The sequence below is a fragment of the Euprymna scolopes genome, chromosome 11, assembly GCF_053919585.1.
Source record: "Euprymna scolopes isolate OS-2025 chromosome 11, ASM5391958v1, whole genome shotgun sequence".
Lineage (NCBI taxonomy): Eukaryota > Metazoa > Mollusca > Cephalopoda > Sepiida > Sepiolidae > Euprymna > Euprymna scolopes.
Window position 1 is genome coordinate 114,158,711 of NC_136492.1, and position 20,371 is coordinate 114,179,081.

Here is a 20,371-nt window from a genome sequence, read left to right on the forward strand (position 1 = left end):
CCGCATTGGAAAGGCATCAACAACTTTCGGCAGGCTTAGTGAGAGAGTCTGGAAGAACAAGTCCCTCTCGCTACACCTAAAGATCAAGGTTTACGAGGCCTGCATCCTCAGCACTCTCCTGTATGGCAGTGAGACTTGGTGCACCTACCGCCGACACGAACACCGTCTGAACGCCTTCCACTTCCGATGCCTGCGCACAATTCTTGGATTCACATGGAAGGATCATGTACCAAACACAGCTATCCTCTCCACGACCAAGAGTACTGACATGTACACAGTGCTGCGCATCCGTCGCTTACGTTGGGCTGGCCACACCTGCCGCATGGACGACAGCCGGCTACCAAAAGCACTTCTCTTTGGAGAGATAGCTGATGCCCCTCGCTGTGCTGGCAGGCCACGCCTCCGCTACAAGGATGTCCTGAAACGTGACCTCCAGGTCTTCGGCATCCCTCACAACACTTGGGAAACCTCTGCCGGCAACCGAGTAAAGTGGCAAGCTGCTATAAGATCTGGTGCCAAAAGATCCTGCCAGCAATACACAGACTTCCTGAACTGTAGAAGACTGAAGCGCCTTGCCAATCGTCGTCCTCGACGTTAAGGGCCTATCATCATCATATATATATATATATATATATATATGAGTCAGTGTTCTTTGCTTAGTCGCTGCAACCGTGCGTCTGGTTTTCGCCGTTTGCTTTTCAAATTCGTGTCATACGTTGATGGTTTTGTTCTAAGTTTAGGTATATTATACTAGAGTCTACCCGACGTTGCTCGGTCTTAAAATACGCATAACTATTATATTTTAATTCATACAGACACTGGGACATGTGATGCCAGTAATATGTTTTTCTAAAAAGTTTATTTTTTGCAAGGAAAAATGAAACACTACAGCTGGGATCGAAACCGAAAAGCAGTGAGTCAAGAATCATAACCATTAGACCAACATGGAAAGTTATTTGCACAGTGCTTTTTAACCTTATTCTTTAGATAAAGAAGCTACGATGCAGTTGAAAAGATGTAAATAATGCAGTGATTTTCAAGTACCAATATTTCAAGTTTGACTCCTTAGATATCCTTTTTCCAGATGTACACCGATTAAAATGTTTTCCATATGTGTGGTTTTCCTATATACCGAATTGCAGATCTGTAGATAAATACATTCATTGGGTATTCTAGTTGAGACATTTTCAAACGCACACACATTCTCACCTTCATATATAACAAGATTTATAGCTAGATTTAGTGCGATTATTAACGTTCCTGCGACATTAAGAATTTTACGATTTTCAGTCATCAGTTAAAATAGTTTCTTTTGTGTGGTTGTTAGAAACGTGTCTTAAATAGTGATCTGAAGGTCTCATTAATTTTCATTAGTAATTGTTCTAGTGCTATAAAAAAACCTCATGATTATAGTTGTTTAACCTATAACTAACTGAATGGACTTATCAAGACAGTAAACAAGAATAGACTCTCAAAATCAGTTTCTATTTAACAATAAAAATCGTTTTCTTTAACTTTTATTAGCTAACGGGCCGATATGTATTTTCGTAATATATATATATATATATATATATATATATATATATATATATATATATATATATGCGTGTGTGTGTGTGTCTGTGTGCCTCTGTGTGTGTGTGTATTGTGGCAAGCGTTGCGAAATCCCGATCCACAATTCTACTGCATTGCCATTTCTAAATACCTGTTGAGGAAGAATTTAACTTTTATTCCGATACAACCTCAACGACAAATAAGGCATCCGCTCACTCCTTCAAAATTGAGTGAAATTCACATGTTTTCGTTTCCTTTTCCTTTGTTGAACCTAATAATTAGAAACGACTAAAAAAATATCAAAACAAATAAAACATTTATTTTCCAAACTGATCGATTAGAACAACGCATTGATTTTTTGCAATTGTAAATGATGTTTTATATGTTCTCGATTAATTTTACAATTTAATAAGTGTACGTTCTTTTCGCTTTAATTAAGTTGAAATTCTCGAAAATCAAGGTGTCACTGTTCCTGGATGTAATAGGTGATCTATATCAATATGAGATACATAGATATTTTAATAGTCGAAAAACGTTGTACTTAATTAAATATAGAACTATAGAAATTGAGAGCGTAATTTTCTCCTCAACTGACAATATGAAAAGCTTATAGTATATCGTTCTTTTGTCCTTTTGGTTTTACCAAATTCCAAGGAAATAATTCATATAGTCTGGCGAATTATCCACATGCGATTTCTTACACTTGTTATTTGGTGGAAGTAGACATTCAATCGCAATTAACAATGTGCGTTAGTCATATTAATTCATCGGCCGTAAATCCTCTGTTATTGAAGTGTTTACTGTTGTATTTACATAAATAGCAAGTTGACAGTGTGCTTAAATGATTTAATAATATAGTTGGCTGATCTAAAATGAGTCTTTCTGGTCGGAGTGAAATTACTTGATTGAATAGCAATTTAGTTATGCCAATTAAAATTAAGCGACACGATGCACCCTCAATATTATGTTAATATTCAAATTATTTTTTAATTTTTTATTTTTTTACAAGGAATCACTACTTATCAAGGCCCGGAGACCACAGGGGGAGAAGAGTTATTGCGTTATTATTAGTTGGATAATATCGTAATAATCGCTAGTAATGAATATCTGATGAAGTGTCTTACTTAAGGGGGCGGCTCATCAGAACTTGTTAATGTTGGACTTGAAGACATCCACGTTGTAGGCAGGGGGAAGCAGACAAACGGAGGAGAGTTCTACATGTGTGCACTTCTAAGAAAACAGCTTTGTTCATGGAATCTACGTTTTGGTTTAGGCACAGATAAAGAGTGGTTTCAGCTCGACGCGTGTTTTTCATGAAAGATTTTCGAGGGGGGCAGAGATTGGAGCTCAGACGAGCACTTGCATGGAACTAGCGATAGAATAACGACAGGCTCGCAACATCTCCTCTGTGGGAGAGAAGTTGCTGGGAAGAAAAAGGGCATCCACCACTAGGCTACAAAGTCTATTTTGTACTCTGCCAAGACAGGATCGGCTGATTTTAGCAGCACCTGTCCAGATACGGCAGCAGTACTCCATTCTTGGGCGTACTTGGCTTTTATATAGATAGATGATTTCATCAGCAGTGAGATATCTACTGGAGCGCTAGAAGAATTTCACAATATTGTCACCGACATTGGCAACAGACTTGATGTATGTGTTCCATTTCAGATCAGGAGTAAATGTCAATCCCAGAAAATTGTCAAAACATGGAGCCTCGCACAGTTAGTGTTATTAAGATTATAAAGTATTTTACGGAAATTACTTCAGACACTGCATGAAACCACTTGATGTCATCAGAAATAATATAAATTTAAAATAAAAGTATGCCGACGATAAGGGTTTAATAAAAGAGATTTCGACCAAGAAAACCGCAAGGTTTAATTCTTTGTCAGAAATATGCGTCCTGGAATGTGCGAACTATAATACAAAATAATGAAAGCGAAACTAAACAAAAAAAATTCTACTGCCCTTATTTAATTGTAAGTTACTATCGTGATTTTAACTAAAAGCAAGATGTATTTCATGTGATATTACACACTTTGTTGCAATAAAAGTAATTCTTGCTGACGCAATTTAATGTTGTCACTAACTCAAGTGTTTGTTTATTGGGCGATCTAGATAACCCTTATATTATAATCGAGCGTGTGTGGAATAAAAGACACCCGGAAACATTAATTATCGGAAAAGAATTCCTACAAATGAGACATATTTCAACTATTTAACGACATGTGAAAAAATGCTGTCTCAATCAAACGTCAATTAATTAAAAATATTTAAATGCACATACGAAATTTCCAAACAATGTCTCGTCAAAAATTGTGTCCTACAATATATTCAGTGCTTGCGTACAAAATTGATCCGTTCTTTTATGAAATAGGAATTTCTGTATCCTCCATCAGGAATATTGCCCATTAAAGCAATCACGTACATTTTTGATAGAGAATAGAATGCTGACAGAGAAATAGAATCAGTTTTTTTTCCGAAATCAAATATTTCGTTGCAAATATAATTAGTTATCTAATTAATAACTCCGGACAGATGAGTGGTTAGCGTTCCGAATTCCTTTGTCCTTTACCGTGAAAAGCGAAAAACCATGTCTTCGTGGTAAGCTGAACTGCAAAAAACAGGAAATTGGGAAAAATGCTTCAAATATCTAATAAGGGAATCTGTGATTCATCTACCATTTCGTTCACTCTTAAAATTGCTAGGTCACCGAAGAATACATTACTCCCAGTACAATGTATACAAGTACTATGTAGTATCGTTATAGTAATAGCCATATATATATATGTATATATATATATATATATATATATATATGCATATATATCAAACACTGACATTTATATTAAAAGGAAACTGTTTTATTTAAGCATTTTATAAACCAACCTTTAATGTACGCAATCATATGTATGTGAGCGACTACAGGAAATTTAACTAATTAGAATATTATTTTCTGAAAGTAAAGTTGATTAATTATTTATTCAGTTTTGTGGTTTCTAATGAGATGATTTGTTTCATTCTTTAATTATGTTCAATTAAATTTATTAATAGTTTCCACATCATGAATGGGTGCGTACAATGTAAGATGAAAATGTTGGAGCACACAGAAATATTGATATCTATATATCTTCTACCTTTAACGTTGCGTTGTTGTCTCGCTCCGTGTAGCCTTGTCTGAAAGTGTTGTTAGAGTTGCTTTATTATTTGTGTGGAAAAATCAAGTAAAGAAGGAACAGTTCTACAAAACTAAAGTTAACAGCTTAATACAGTCTAACATCACACATGAAGGATTTTATTACTCCACAAGAATTACAGAGCATATAATGAATAGATGACAAAAGTTTATATTCCCAATTTCATGATGTTTACGATCTTACAAATTATTCCTTTAATTTAGATGACATTTACAATTCCTGACAATATCTGTTTCGTAGCGCAATATATATATATATATGAATTTATATATATTATGTACCTCTTATTTTTATGTTACATTGAATAAACATGGTCATGTGAAGTAGCATACATTATCAATAACAGGAAAGGTTGCTAAGTTGTGTCTTAGATATATGTTTTGTTCCGTAAAATAAAATATAAACATGGTCTTGCAGATTACTTCAATATAATGTTGTTGTCGTTTTTTTTTAATTACATTTTCACCCCAAACAAGGCAAATTGCCACTTTAGGGTAGGGGGCTACTATCAGGGGCAACAACTACTGGGGTACTATGCAGGGATTTTGGCAGCAAGGCGTCGGTTCACGTTACACTTGAACTTCTGCACGGCAGTACTGTTGGGGAAGCGGGGACCTGGGATGGAATTCTAAAGTCTAGCGTTCTGGGGAAGAAACTATTGGAGTAGAAAGATCTTTTACATCTAGGGATATCTACAGTGTGGGGGTGGGATTTAGCAGCCTGTCGGGTTTGTCGAGGGCGCTCACGTCGTGGGGGTACAAGTGATTGCAGTTCGTCAGAGCATTCACCACTAAAATACCTGTAGAAAAGGCAGAGGGATGCAACATTTCGTCGATGGGACAGCGGCTAAAGCTTAGATGTAAGTTCAGGGCCTATCAGGTTGCATATAAACAGTATAATACCTGAATTGTATTCATTACTCTCGAAATAAATACTGAAAATATATACATTGTACATGATATCACATTATCTTTAATTTCCACACAGACTACAGGAAAATGAAACTGATGGAAATATTATAAAATGTGCTTACCTCAAAATAGATTACATCAGCTTCGTCCCATTCAAGAGAAAACAATTAGGGGTTGACAAAAATGATCAAAATAAACATGGAAGGTTATCACTTAAGGAAGCTCCATTACACGAGTGTCAAGCGTTCTTAGATTGCCGTCCTTATCTTAAGTAAGACAAATGGTCGTTACGAGAGAGAACTCAATAGTAACTGGTTATTCCGTTAACACACTGACATTTTCAATAGTTATAACAAAAATGATCGGATTAAAAATCTGGAAAACATCGTTGTTACGCAGACTCTAGGGCAGGGATCTGCAACTTTTTCGAACCCCCAGACAAAACCCTGTTATTATGAACGGTCCCGTTCAGATGAAAACATTATTAAAAAACCACGTAGAATAAAATGTGCAGACCCGTGTCAATGTAAGCATTCAAAACCATAAAGAAAACAAATATTGGGAAATCTGAAAACTAAATAAATTAGATCTAAAATTAATAAAACACGAAACAACTTTTATTTTCTTCAAAGGACGTTTAAACACTTTAATAATAATCACCTGAAGCAAAATGAATAAAATTATGATGTGCACATTTGGATCCGGTATTAAATATTTGAAAACAACGCTGATTAAAATAATCCAATAACTTACTTATGGTAGATGACAAGATAAACGACTGAGGAGTCGCTATTCGAGGAATTAAATAAAAGTCAACTATTACAATATTGTCACATTAATGCTGTTTTCACTTTATATCTATCGCCCGCCGGTAGTACTAATTGATTCGCAGTGTTTGAATTACGTTTATTTGTTGTATAGCTACTATCATATTGGGGAGAGACGGGGACATGTAATACAGTGAAGGGGGGAGAGAGGGAGAGAGAAAAGAGATACCTTTATACTGTTCTGTGATGTTTCTTTTTAACACATATATTATAGAGGAGAGAGGGAGTGATCAGTTCTTTTAAGACAGGAGGGGACTGTGATTACTTATGATGGAGGAACACATTACTTAAGATGGGTTATACAAAGTTCATTGATAACCTTTATTTCAAATTGCCTTCAATTTTGTAGAATGATAACACGTTACCTTGTTACAAAAATATGCGATGTTCTTTTATTACATTTGACCGGTCGAAATTATGATGCTATACAGGAATTCAAAGCCGTTTAATTTTCTAACCCTTCACATTTAAAGGGGGGCTTCTCATATTAGCTCTATCTCCGTCCGACTCGACTCTGGACTCTGTCTCTCTCTGTCTCCTGCCCGACTGCCCCGACTACTTATTCTTCGACTGAACTAGCTCCTATATTGAGAATACATTTCTGCCATGACATCATACGTGTGTCTGTCAATATGATCGACCTACATGGTCTAAACATACGTGGTTTAGCACATGTTTTCCAACCATTTCTGCAGACAAATTATTCTCACTCCTATTTTTCCTAACTTATTTTTCAACATATTTAAATTGTATTATTCATTATGTTATAGCTGACCTTATTTAATTTTCAGTTTTCATAAAAAGAATTGAACAATCAAAATTCATTTTACAACAACCTATCTAAACTATTTTATGTGAAATTGAACAATGCTAAATTCCATTTCTGAACCTGGCTTACAAAGTTTAAACTTCGGTCTATCCTAATCTCATTTTCATTTATTTACTCAAAAATAGAAGTGGTTGAGTTTACCTGTTTTCTTTGAGACCATAATAATCAGGTTTTCGGCCAATGCAAATGCTTTCCCAGCGGAACACGGCCCGTTGACCATAGATTGCTTAGCCTTGATCCAATATCCATCACAGCTAGTAATCATCAATTGGAGAATTTCTAGACAGCATTTTGATATACTACTACTGCAACAAATCTAATACTATTACTACTACTATTTATTTTAACAATGCTAATAATAATAATAAGAAGAAGAAGAAGAAAAAGATGAAAAAGAAGAGAAGATGAAAAGAAGAAAAATAAGAGGAAGATGAAAAGAAGAAAAAGAGGAGGAAGAGAAAAAGAAGACGAAAAAGAAGAGGAAGAGGAAAAAGAAGAGGAAGAGGAAAAGATGAAAAAGAAAAAGAGGAAGATAAAAAGAAGATGAAGAAAAAGAAGAGGAAGATGAAAAGAAGATGAAGAAAAGAAGAGGAAAAGAAAAAGAAGAAGAAGAGGAAGATAACAAGTAAGAAGGAGAAACAACCCTTTTTTCGTTAGTTCATTCCATTTTATTTAATTATTACTTGTATTTGTCCATTTTTTTGTGTTGGTTATTTGTTTTCTGTTTTTTTTTCTTCTTTTTTTGTTCGTTTCTACACCACTTACTTTACAGAACTAATTGTCGGTTTAAACTTACAAAACATATCATTTATTTATTTATTATTTTATAAATCATTTAGGGAAGCCCACACTGTAAGTAATAAATAAATCCCCGAAATAGCATAAGTTAACGCCCCCAGTAACCATGGCCAACAAAACTTTTAACACCGAGGTTTAAACTTATTTTTTATTTACTTATTTATTTATTTTTAATCTTTTCGGAAAGCCCACACTGTAATTGATTCGTAAATCCTCGAAATAGCATAAATTACCCCCCCCCCAGTAAAAATGGCAAAAAGGGATTTTACGCACGACGACGACACTAAAATATTGTATCGAGCAGCATGGCATAAATCCGCTCGTGGCGTATCTCCGACTCTCATACCCTGAATATGAGAGGTGGAGAATTAACGCTGAAATGAACTGGGGAAAGTGTTATAACTAAAGTAGCCATATAAAAATGCAAGAATGAACTTTATTCACTGTTTGAGAAATATTAGTCTAACAAGAAGATGAAGAAAAACCCCATTCTATTTTATTATTTATTTCCTTTATTGTTTTTCTTTTACTGTTAATCTCTAAGGTTTTAAGTACCTAGAATATCCAGCATGGGGTTCCCGGTCGTTGTGCTACGAATGTTGGCTCACTTTCTAATTTCAGAAACATAGATAACACGGAAGCTGAGCAGGTAAGTATAACCTCTAATATCAGGGATCAAAATAATACAAATCAAACACAGCACAGGTAAGAGTATCATCAAAAATCAAAAAAGAAGAAAATCCGAAGGAAGAAATGGACAGCGAAAAAGAACAGACTCGTAATGGAATGCTATTATGGAAGCAATCGTAAATATAGGTATGGAGGCGATCGAAAACGAAATGCCCATGGGACAAGTCCAGTCCATACCATAGAACAGAACAAAGGCTTGCAGACCAAAGCAAGACTGATACTAAAGAGAAGCTAGCTATAAATCCTGGAACTAACAGAAATAAACGAAAAGTAAATGAGAAAATTGAGCATAGAACACCCCCACTGGAACCTCACATCTAGAAGCCACACAATAGAAAAAAAACCCAGACGAAGACTGGACCCTACAAAGGAGGGAACCGAGAACAATGAAACATAGATAACAAATGGGGGAAGCAGATTATATAGGAAAATAATATAGTTCATAAAAGAGGAAAACACAAAGCTCCCATCAATAACAGAAGAAATTAAACCCAGAAACAGAGAAGATAACCATGCTCTTTCCACAAATCACAACAGATGAAATTGTAGGCATAAAGGAGTTAATTTATTCAGGAACCAATATGGAGAGTATGAAGTTGAAATCAGGAACACAGCTGGGGAAAGATTCCTCGACAAAACCTGGATGGGAAATTAGGTTAAACACACAAAGAAACAAAAATAGAAAAGAAGTCAAAACGATAAACAGGAAGAAAGCGACGTGGAGAAAATTGAAAATTCGAAATGTGACTAGCAGGTAAAGATAAACTAGAAACACGAAGATCTGAAGCAAAAATAGCAGCAAAGGAAGGAAGGACGATTAAGATGATATAGATATAAATCTGAACAATGCAATCAAAACAGGACATTTGAAAACAATGAAAGCCAATTCTACCACATCGTGAACGGAGAATAAAAACAGGACGACCAAACCCAACGGAAAAAAAAACTCGATTGGAGTAATATCTGGAGAAAAAGGACTAAAACAGAAATGCGGAATGGCTGAAAAACATGAAAGAAGATGTCTAACTAATCTAAGTTAGAGTGAATGAAATCAACAAAGCAATCATAGGAAAATGGCAAAATGAAGTGTACCAGGACACGACAGGATACGTACATACTGGTTCAAAAAATGTACAACTCTGCACCAACAACAAGCTCAAAACACAAAAATATGTATACAGAAAACAAGCGACCAGCTTGGATGACAAAGGCCTAAAAAGGTTGAGACAGATGGACTCAGAGAAAAGAACTGCCCCCATAAACTATAGGCCTATCACGTGCTTACCCACTATGTGGAAAATACTGACAGCACAACTCAGGGAACAAATCTACTATTCTCTTAATAATCGGGGACTTTTCCGCGAGGATCACACAGAATTCCATAAAGGAAAAAGAGGAACACATGATCTGTTATATATATATATAGAACAAAAGATCTTAAAAGAGGTAAAAAGAACAAGAAAAAAAAATTAGTCATAGCATGGATCGACTACAAAAATGCGTACGACAGGATTCCTCAAGCATGGATAATATAATGCTTAAATATGTATAATACAAAGCAGGATCATCAACGTGATTAAAAATGCGATGAGAACATTGATACTAGAACTGACAGCTGATGGACAACACATAACAGAAATCAACATCCAAAGAGGCATCTGCCAAGGAGATTCACTATCATCATTACTGGTCAACATAACTATGGTGCCCCTGAACAATAAACTAACAAAATTCCAAACTGGATACAAGTTCTCTTTTACACGGAGGAAAACATGAACAATCTGATGTACATGGACGGTTTGAACTCTTTGCAAGACAAAAAGTGAAGAAACATCATACATAAATAGCACTAAGATCTTCAGGATATCTAAATCGAGTTTGGTATGGAAAAATGCCAACTACTAGTAAGAAGAAAGGGAAAACTAGAGACAACAAAAGGCATGAAACTGCCTAGCCAAACGGAGACGAGACCAATAGGAAAACACGACTCCTATAAATACTTGGGATTTCTTGAGCAGACACAATAAAAGCCACAGAAATGAAAGATAGAATTGAAAAACAATAACTCAGGAGAACAAGAAAACTTATGGAAACCAAATTATATAGCAGAAACCTAATGAAAGTAATTAATACATGGACAATATCACTAGTAAGATACTCTGGACCATACATAGGGTGGACTAAAGAAGAACCGAGACAGTCGATCAGAAAACCAGGAAAGCCATTATCATGCACAATGCACTACACCCGAAAGACGATGTTGACCGACTCTCTGTAAAAAGGAAAGTCGGCAGGAGGGGATAGCTTAATATAGAAGACACTGTGAATGACAGCAAAAGAGAACTAGAAAAATGTTTAATGCAAAACACTGACACAATAATCATAGCAGCGAGAGACACGAAATAATTTAAAAAAACAACAGAAAACAGAGAGGAAAATGATAAGACAATAATAAAAAGTGTGCGTGGGGGGAACAACTACACAGAAAATTCATCAGGATGACAAAAGAAGAAAATAACGAAAACACTTGAACATGGATGGGAAAATACACATAGGCCGAGAACCTTAACACCTAATAACTGCAGCACAAGACTACTCGATAAAAACCTATCACATCAAAGCAAATATTGACAAAACACAAGAAAACAGTAAATGCAGGCTCTGAGGACAAAGAAATGAGACGATAAATCATATAATAAGTGAATGCATCAAAATGGCTCAAAAGTATTACAAGAAAATACCCGACGAAGTGAGAAGGGTAGTAGACTGGGAATTATGCAAACAAATGCATATCGAACGCACAGACAATTGGTACAAACCTAAGCCGGCAACAGTACTTTGAAACGAGGATCAGAAAATCCCATGCGACATGGACATACAAACCGATAAACCCATAGAAGCAAGAAGACCGGATGTCGTAATAATTACCAAGAAATAAAAATCGTGTCCAATCCTAGGCTTTACTGTTCCAGCAGACCCTAGAGTGAATATCCAGGAAAAGGAGAGACGGAGCAAATAACCGGAGCGAGCTAGATAGCTAAAAGGGATATGGAAGATGAAGAAAATCAAAACAATACCTATAATAATAGCAGCACTAAGAACAATCCCAAAAAACTTTGAAAAAAGGATGGGAGAAATTTCATTACAAGAAATGACTGGAAAAATACAAAACACATCAATCGGAAAAAAAGCTGAAATATTAAGAAAAAAACCCTTGAATGTGAAAGTGAACACACAGGAGCAAGAGGTGCGGGCCAGACAAACTGCTGCAAAGGCAGAACACGAAACACTACATGGAGCCAGGCACACTGGCACCGCATATCTATGAGTTTTCAGATCCAACCGATACCAAATGACCAAGGAGAATCAAGGAGGAAGGAAAGACTGGTAAACTGACCAGACCTCAGCCGAATAAGTGCGAAGAGAACTGGGACCTTGGGGAAGCTTATTGCCACTCAAATTCCAGCAAAGACCAATAGCTGCTGTCAACGAGAAATCAATGGAAAGCAGCTGTTGAAATAATGCAAATTTATTTGGAAATGCTATCGAAAGTGGTGGAGAGTACTGACAACTAGGGCATACTTGTTGACACTCAACTTCCAGGGAACACCGCAGGCTGTTTTCAAAGAAAGAGCTCTGAAGACCTGATTGAAAGCTCCATGTGAGCCAGTAATACTACTACTACTAATAATAATAATACTACTACTAATACTACTACTAATACTACTAATAATAATAATAATGGAAACAGCAGAAGGCATGGAACTCCCCAACCAAAAAAAGAAATGATGACACGAGCGGAACAAGACGATTATAAATACTTGGGAATTCTGGAAGCTGACACCACCAGAGAAACAGAAATGAAAGAGAAAATTGGAAAAGAATACCTCAGGAGAACAAGAAAACTCCTGGAAACGAACTTATATAGCAGAAACCTACTAAAAGGTATAAATACATGGGCAGTATCACTAGTGAGATACTCTGGACCATTTATAGGGTGGACAAAAGAAGAACTGAGACAACTCGATCAGAAAACAAGGAAACTCATAACTATGCATAATGCACTACACTCAAAGGACGATATTGACAGGCTCTACGTGAAAAGAAAAGAAAGCGGGAGAGGACTGATCTGTATAGAAGACTGTGTGAAGGACACGAAAAAAGAATTAGAAAAATACATAATTCTAAACACTGAATGGATAATTATGGCAGTGAAAGACACTGAAAAAAAAGCAGCAAAAAAGAAAACAGAGAGGCAAATGACAAAACGAGAAAAGATAAGCGGGAAGAGAAACAACTCTACGGCGATTTATAAGAATGACAAAAAGATGAGAATAACGAAAACACCTGGGCATGGATGCGAAAAGGACATATAAACCGAGAAACAGAATCTTTAATAAGAGTAGCACAATATAACTCGATAAGAACCAACGATATCAAAACAAGAATCGATAAAATACAAGAAAACAGCAAATGCAGGTTCTGTGGACAAAGAGACGAAACAATAAACCAAATAGTAAGTCAATGCAGCAAACTGGCCCAAAATTGATACAAAAACAGGCATGACTAAGTGGGGAGAGCGGTGCACTGGAAATTGTGCAAAGGACTGCATTTTGAGCGTACAGACAATTGGTACAAGCATAATCCCGCAACAGGACTCGAAGGCGAGAACCAACAAATCATATGGGACATTGACATACAGACGGACATCCCCATCCAAGCAAGAAGACCAGATGCCGTACTAATTATCAAGAAAGAAACATCCTGTCAACTCGTAGACTTTGCTGTCCAAGCTGACCATAGGGTGAGTATGAAAGAAATGGGAAAACGAAGCAAATACACAGAGCAAGCCAGATAGTTAAAAGGGAATTGGATGATGAAAAAAAACAAAATAGTACCGATAATAGTAGGAGCACTAAGAACAATTCCGAAAAACATTGAAAAAAGAATGCCAGAAATTGGAATCAGAGGAGTAACTGCAAATGTACAACGACTAACGATAGTGAAAACGACTGAAATATTAAGGAAACCTCTTGAATGCGGAGAATAATACAAGAAGACAATATAAAAAAATAAGCGTTACAGGGAACGAAGAACACCGAAGCTGCATATCTACAAATTCTACACTCTCATTTTGCATACCCCCATAGTTCACCACCACTCCTCCTAATAAAAAGTAACACCAAAGAGCTGATGTTACAAGATAAGGGCTGTCCCCTTTTCATGTAAGTATAAAAATAGAGAGATTAGTTAAAATGAAAATAAGAGCAAGCAGAAATCGAACCCTGGGCATAAGTTTTAAAGAAAAATAGGTTTAAATGGAATGTCCAGACAATTGTTAATTCGGATGAAATAAATAATAAATAAACTATTCAACTGTTAAAAGAATGTGGATAATAAAATATTGGTTAAATAAATTAGATATGTAGGTTGAATTCTTTTGTTAAAACAACAAAAGAAAAATAGGTTATTGGGAAATCATAATATTGGAAACGTGCAAGTCCAGGCATGTTGAGGACACGTGGATTTTAGTCACGTGGCCGGACATGCATGGATTTCTCAATATAGGAAGTGATAGTGTCAGAGAGCTAGTCAGTGAGAAACTCAGAGAGAGTCTGGAGTTTGGAATTCGAACGTCTAGGAAGCGATACGATCACTTTGAAACTAAAATGTGAAGCTTTGAATTCTTGATGAGGAAACCACGGCCGGTCGTGACGAACTAAATCATCATGAGTGTTATAAAACGTCGTCTTGTCTTATGATTCTTACAAAAAGGTAAAGTGAAAATTGCATTATATATCTGTGTTATAAAATGTCTTTACATACACGTCTCGACATCTCATGTCTACACAATGTCTGAACAGTGAACACTATCTCATCACTCAAAGAGCTTCCCCTACTTCTTCTTCTTCTTCTTCTTCTTCTTCTTCTTCTTCCATAAACACAATTAAGGAATGATCATTTAATATATAAGAATCGTAATAACATGAACAATCTCTCATAACATGAACAATCTCTCTAAGTCTCTTTCAACATCCCTCACTAGAACTCTTAAAACAACATCTCATTGTAATAAGACTCTCTCACAACGACAAACACTATAATAAGACTCTTTCTAGGCATCACTTATAATAAGACCCTTTAATGAAACAAAATATAACATATACAATTTGGTGCCGTAAAACAAAAAAAAAAATTAAAAACACGTTTTATATGGGTCCAATATAATTTAAAAAATAAATAAATAAATAATACCACGGAAAAAATATTACACGATCACAGAAATGCGAACAAAAAAAAGACCAAAAAAATTGAACACACACGCACACAGAGAACAAAAGATATAAGAAATATTAAAAAGAAAAAGAAGAAAAGGCCGATATGCCGTAAAAGAAATCCGTAGTAATGAATGGAAATATAGTAAACACTAGTTACCGTGCATAATTCATTGAAATTAATTCTTTTGTTTATGTAGCACAGAAAAATTTAAAAAGAAGAAAAGAAAAGGCCGATATGCCGTAAAAGAAATCCGTAGTAATGAATGGAAATATAGTAAAAACAAGTCATCATCCGTAATTCATTGATAAATGGATTGGTTTGTTAAAAAAAAACACACACACATACACGCAAATGCAGAGATTGGGGTCACCCATTATTGTTTTGAAATTTGTATGGAGTGTCAATTAGAAAATTTGTGTCAATATGAAATCGTTTGGACGAATTGTTGAATTTAATCTGTCAATCAAACATGAATTTTTCAAAGGTCGCATGTAGTCTTTGAAACAGCGTGTAAATTCTGTTTAGAAATGCATTTTTGTGTTCATAGTTGAACTTTTCGGCTTTTTGTGTGTTTCATTTGTTTGTTTTTTAAAAAAAAACAGACAATTGTTTGGGACAGACTCTTTTAAATTGTTGTTTGTTACAGATAACTTTTTTTGTTGAAAAAAAGTTATTACTGTTGATCATAGTTTTTGTGTAAATCATAGTTAAATGTATTAAGGTATTTTTTGCAAATGTTTTTATCATGTTGAACAAATATTGTTAATTGACTAATGTATGCAAATGTTATTGATTTTCACAGCAAGAATTCAAATTAAACAGTAATTATACATTAGATTTAAACAGTCTATGAGAAAATAAAACTAGTTAAGACGTATTGTTGGCTTATAGATTCAATTAGAATTTTAGAAGGGGGACAAGAATTAAAATTACGTAAACGGGCATTAAGAGAGTATTTAGACGTGATAAGCCGTAAGAAAGATGTTTAGTTTTAGCATTTGGTTTGGTTGTTTTTTTTTAGAGATCCTATATTTTTTCTCCAAGAAAAGTGACTTGGTAGGGATTTATAAGCACAGGATGTGCCCCTATTCGAAAAATCTGGGAACCTGGTTAATTAAGTGCTTAAAATAAGCTGGTTGAACGTAACGACTTCAAGCAAGTGGTAAGACTTGGCTTAATTAATAAACGGGCTTTGGAAAGAATACAACAATTCTTAAGGGGACCAGAAAACCGATGATAGGTAGTCCCGAGGCAATCACATATAGCTTAATGAAGTAAGAGACAGGCAAAAATATGCCGTAGAATACATAAGAAAGAAATAACCTTGGAATTTTTTAGAGACGCATGAATGTGGGATATATCTGTTAGATCTTGAAAGCTCTGGTGAGAGAAAAGAAAAATCACAAAAAATCGGGGTATTAGATAGAAGTTAGAGCGCAATTAAGGTGTTGGGCGCGAAAGGTGTTAGTTAGTTAGGGCTGACATTTCTAAATCCTCGTCGAAGTTTCAAGAATCCAAGCAAGGAAATCCGAGTGAATCCGTATGAGAGAAAAAAGGTATATCTTAAACTTCTGAAGCCAACCACTAAGATATAAGTATATGAGCTTTGGTATGTCCCGTGTAAGATAGTTATAGAATAAAAAAACAAAGCCATACTTGATAAGACTAACCATGCGGAAAGAACTGATCAGGACACTTTTGATTTCGACGGAGGTGGAAAACCTCTAGTCTGCGGCATATGGGTTGCTGGAAATGTGAATCATAGGTAAAGACCCTACACCCAACAAGTAAATGCCAAGAAGATCAGAAATAATTGTGAAGTCGGCCGTGGAGGGCTGACTGAAAGATATTTTTTTTGTTTTTTGAGCCTGATCTTTCTAGCCGTGTGGTTGTGATGATGTAAAGAAATAAAAAATGTACTAAATTTAAAAATGCATACACTTTTTTTGTGAAATATGGAAGGAAGGGATGTGACATGATAAGGGTTGTCCCCTTTTCATGTTAGTATAAAAATAGAAAGATTAGTTTAAATGAAAATAAGAGAAAACAGAAATCGAACTCTGGACATAAGTTTTAAAGAACAATAGTTTTAAATTGAATGTCCAGACAATTGTTAATTCGGATGAAATAAATAATTAATAAATTATTCAATTGTTAAAAGAATGTGGATAATAAAATAGTGGTTAAATAAATTAGATATGTAGGTTGAATTCTTTTGTTAAAACAACAAAAGAAAAATAGGTTATTGGGAAATCATAATATTGGAAACGTGCAAGTCCAGGCATGTTGAGGGCACGTGGATTTTAGTCACGTGGCCGGACATGCATGGATTTCTCAATATAGGAAGTGATAGTGTCAGAGAGCTAGTCAGTGAGAAACTCAGAGAGAGTCTGGAGTTTGGAATTCGAACGTCTAGGAAGCGATACGATCACTTTGAAACTAAAATGTGAAGCTTTGAATTCTTGATGAGGAAACCACGGCCGGTCGTGACGAACTAAATCATCATGAGTGTTATAAAACGTCGTCTTGTCTTATGATTCTTACAAAAAGGTAAAGTGAAAATTGCATTATATATCTGTGTTATAAAATGTCTTTACATACACGTCTCGACATCTCATGTCTACACAATGTCTGAACAGTGAACACTATCTCATCACTCAAAGAGCTTCCCCTGCTTCTTCTTCCAATAACACAATTAAGGAATGAGCATTTAATATATAAGAATCGTAATAACATGAACAATCTCCCATAACATGAACAATCTCTCTAAGTCTCTTTCAACAACATCTCTCTTCTCCTTCTACAGCAACATCTCTTTATCTCTAAGACTCTAATCTCACTTAAGACTCATATTTTTAATAAGAAGAACTCACGTAACATACGCACACAAGTTGTACCTTCGTCTAATAATAATAAGAAGAATATCACACTGAGAAGTGTCAAGAAGGACTGAAAGACCGAGGAGGGAGCGCTAGCCAGACCTCGGTTGGCCAAGCGCAAAGAGAACTGGGAATTTGAGGAGGCTTAGTGCCACTCAAATTCCAGTATAAACTGATGGCCAATGCCGGCGAGAAATCAATGCTAAGTCGCTGTTGCGATGATGCAAATTCATTTGCAAATGCGATCGAAGGTGGTGGAGAGAACTGGACATCTGAGGAGACTTGTTGTCACTCAGCCTCCAGAGAACACCACAGGTTTCTAATTAGATCGTTTGTTGACTTGTGCGAAAGCTCCATGTTGGCCAATAATAATAGATCAATACAGATTACACAAACGACGGTACCCAGAAGAAAGATCTCGGTGTCATGATCGGCATGTGCTAACTCGGTAGCAAGCTTGGGGACTCGGTTGTTGTCCTGCGAAATAACAGCAAAGGAAGGCTGATTGAGGCGGTATAGATACAAAGCAGAACAGTCCAAGCAGAACAGGACATTTGAAAGCAATGAAAGCCAATTCTACTAAAACGTGAACGAATGAAAAACAAGAAGGAACGGCCAAACCGAACAGAAACAAACTATTGTAGTAAGGTATTTGAAGAAAGACTGAAACACAACAGAAATAGTGAATGTCTAAAAGACAGGACTGAAGCTCTACAACAAATCGAAGTAGGAACAGTTTATTAATAACCAACGAAACCCTAAAGAAAATCATAGAAAAATGGCAAACTCTAGAGAACATGGACACGACGGGATACATGCATATTGTTTAAATAAATTCCATACACTACACGAAACATGAGTCCAAAATATGAGAATATGTATACAGGAAACAAACTTAGCATATCGGATGACAAAAGGGAAGAACCACACTGATACAGAAGAGCACAGAGACGGGCCCCCCTTCATGAACTATAGGCCTATCACACTATATGGAAAATAATGCCAGCACAACTAAGGCAACAAATCTACAACTCCTTGAATAATCGTGAATTCTCCCAGAGGAACAGAAAGGATGCCAGAATGGAAAAAAAGAACACATGATCTTCTATACATAGATGAAAAGAGTCTAAAGGAAGTAAAAAAAGAAAGAATTTAGCTATGGAATGTATCGAATACAAAAAGGCATACGACAGGAATAAGACACATATAAATACTTGGGTGTTCTTGAGAAAGACACCATCGATGCCAGAGAAATAAAGTGGAGAATCGGAAAGGAATACTTCAGGATAACAAGGAAACTTCTAGAAAAGAAATTATATAGCAGAAACATAACAAAACGTAAAAAAATAACACGGGCAGTATTACTAGTAAGAAAACTCTGGATCTTTCATAGGGTGGACTAAAGAAAAACTGAGCCATCTCGATCAGAAGACCTGGAAACTCATGCCCATGCACAATGCACTACACCCAAATTGCCGAAGTTGACCGACTCACCCTGAAAAGGAAAGACAGTGGAAGAGGACTAGTTTGTATAGAAGACTGTTCCTGAAACAAAAAAAGAATAAGAAAAATACATAATGCAAAAAGCGGAAAGAATAATCATGGCAGCGAGACACACTAAAAAAATCGACAAAACAGAAAAGTGATAGATAAAGGATAAGATGAGAAGAAAAAAATTGTAAGAAAACAAATTACATGGGCTAGTCATTAGTATTTTAAAAAGATGAAAAATACGAACACATGGATCTGGATGCGAAAACGTCATATAGGACGAGAAACTGAATCCCTAATAACGGCAGCACTGGATAACTCGATATGAAACACGCATATCAAGGTATAAATCGTAAAATAACAAGAAAACAGTAAATGCAGACAAATGTGGACAAAGTGACGAAACGCAGAATCATATAATAAGTGAATGCAGCAAACTGGCCCCCAAAATACAAACACATGCACGACCAAGTTGGAAGAGTAGTGAACTGTGAATAATGCCAACACCTCCATCTCGAAATCACAGACAAGTGGGGCAAACATAAGCCGGCAACATCACTTAAAACGAGAATGTCAATATACAAACTAATAAATCAATACAAGCAAGGAAACCGGATGTCATAATAATAAACAATAATTAAAACCTTGTCAAATCGTAGACTTTGCTGTTCCAGCCGACCTCATGATGGAAAGAGAAACGTACAAAAGAAAAAGTCCTAGAAGATTATAGTCTTTGATTATCAGTATTCAACAGAGTGTAAAACAAGGAGACAGAGTACGGGGCATATACACTGAACTGGCCAGGGAAATGACAGGAATATGGAAGGTGATGAAAGTTAAGATCGCACTACAAATAGTAGGAGCTCTAGGAAATATCGAAGACTATGGAACAGAAAATAAGATATTGGAATCTGAA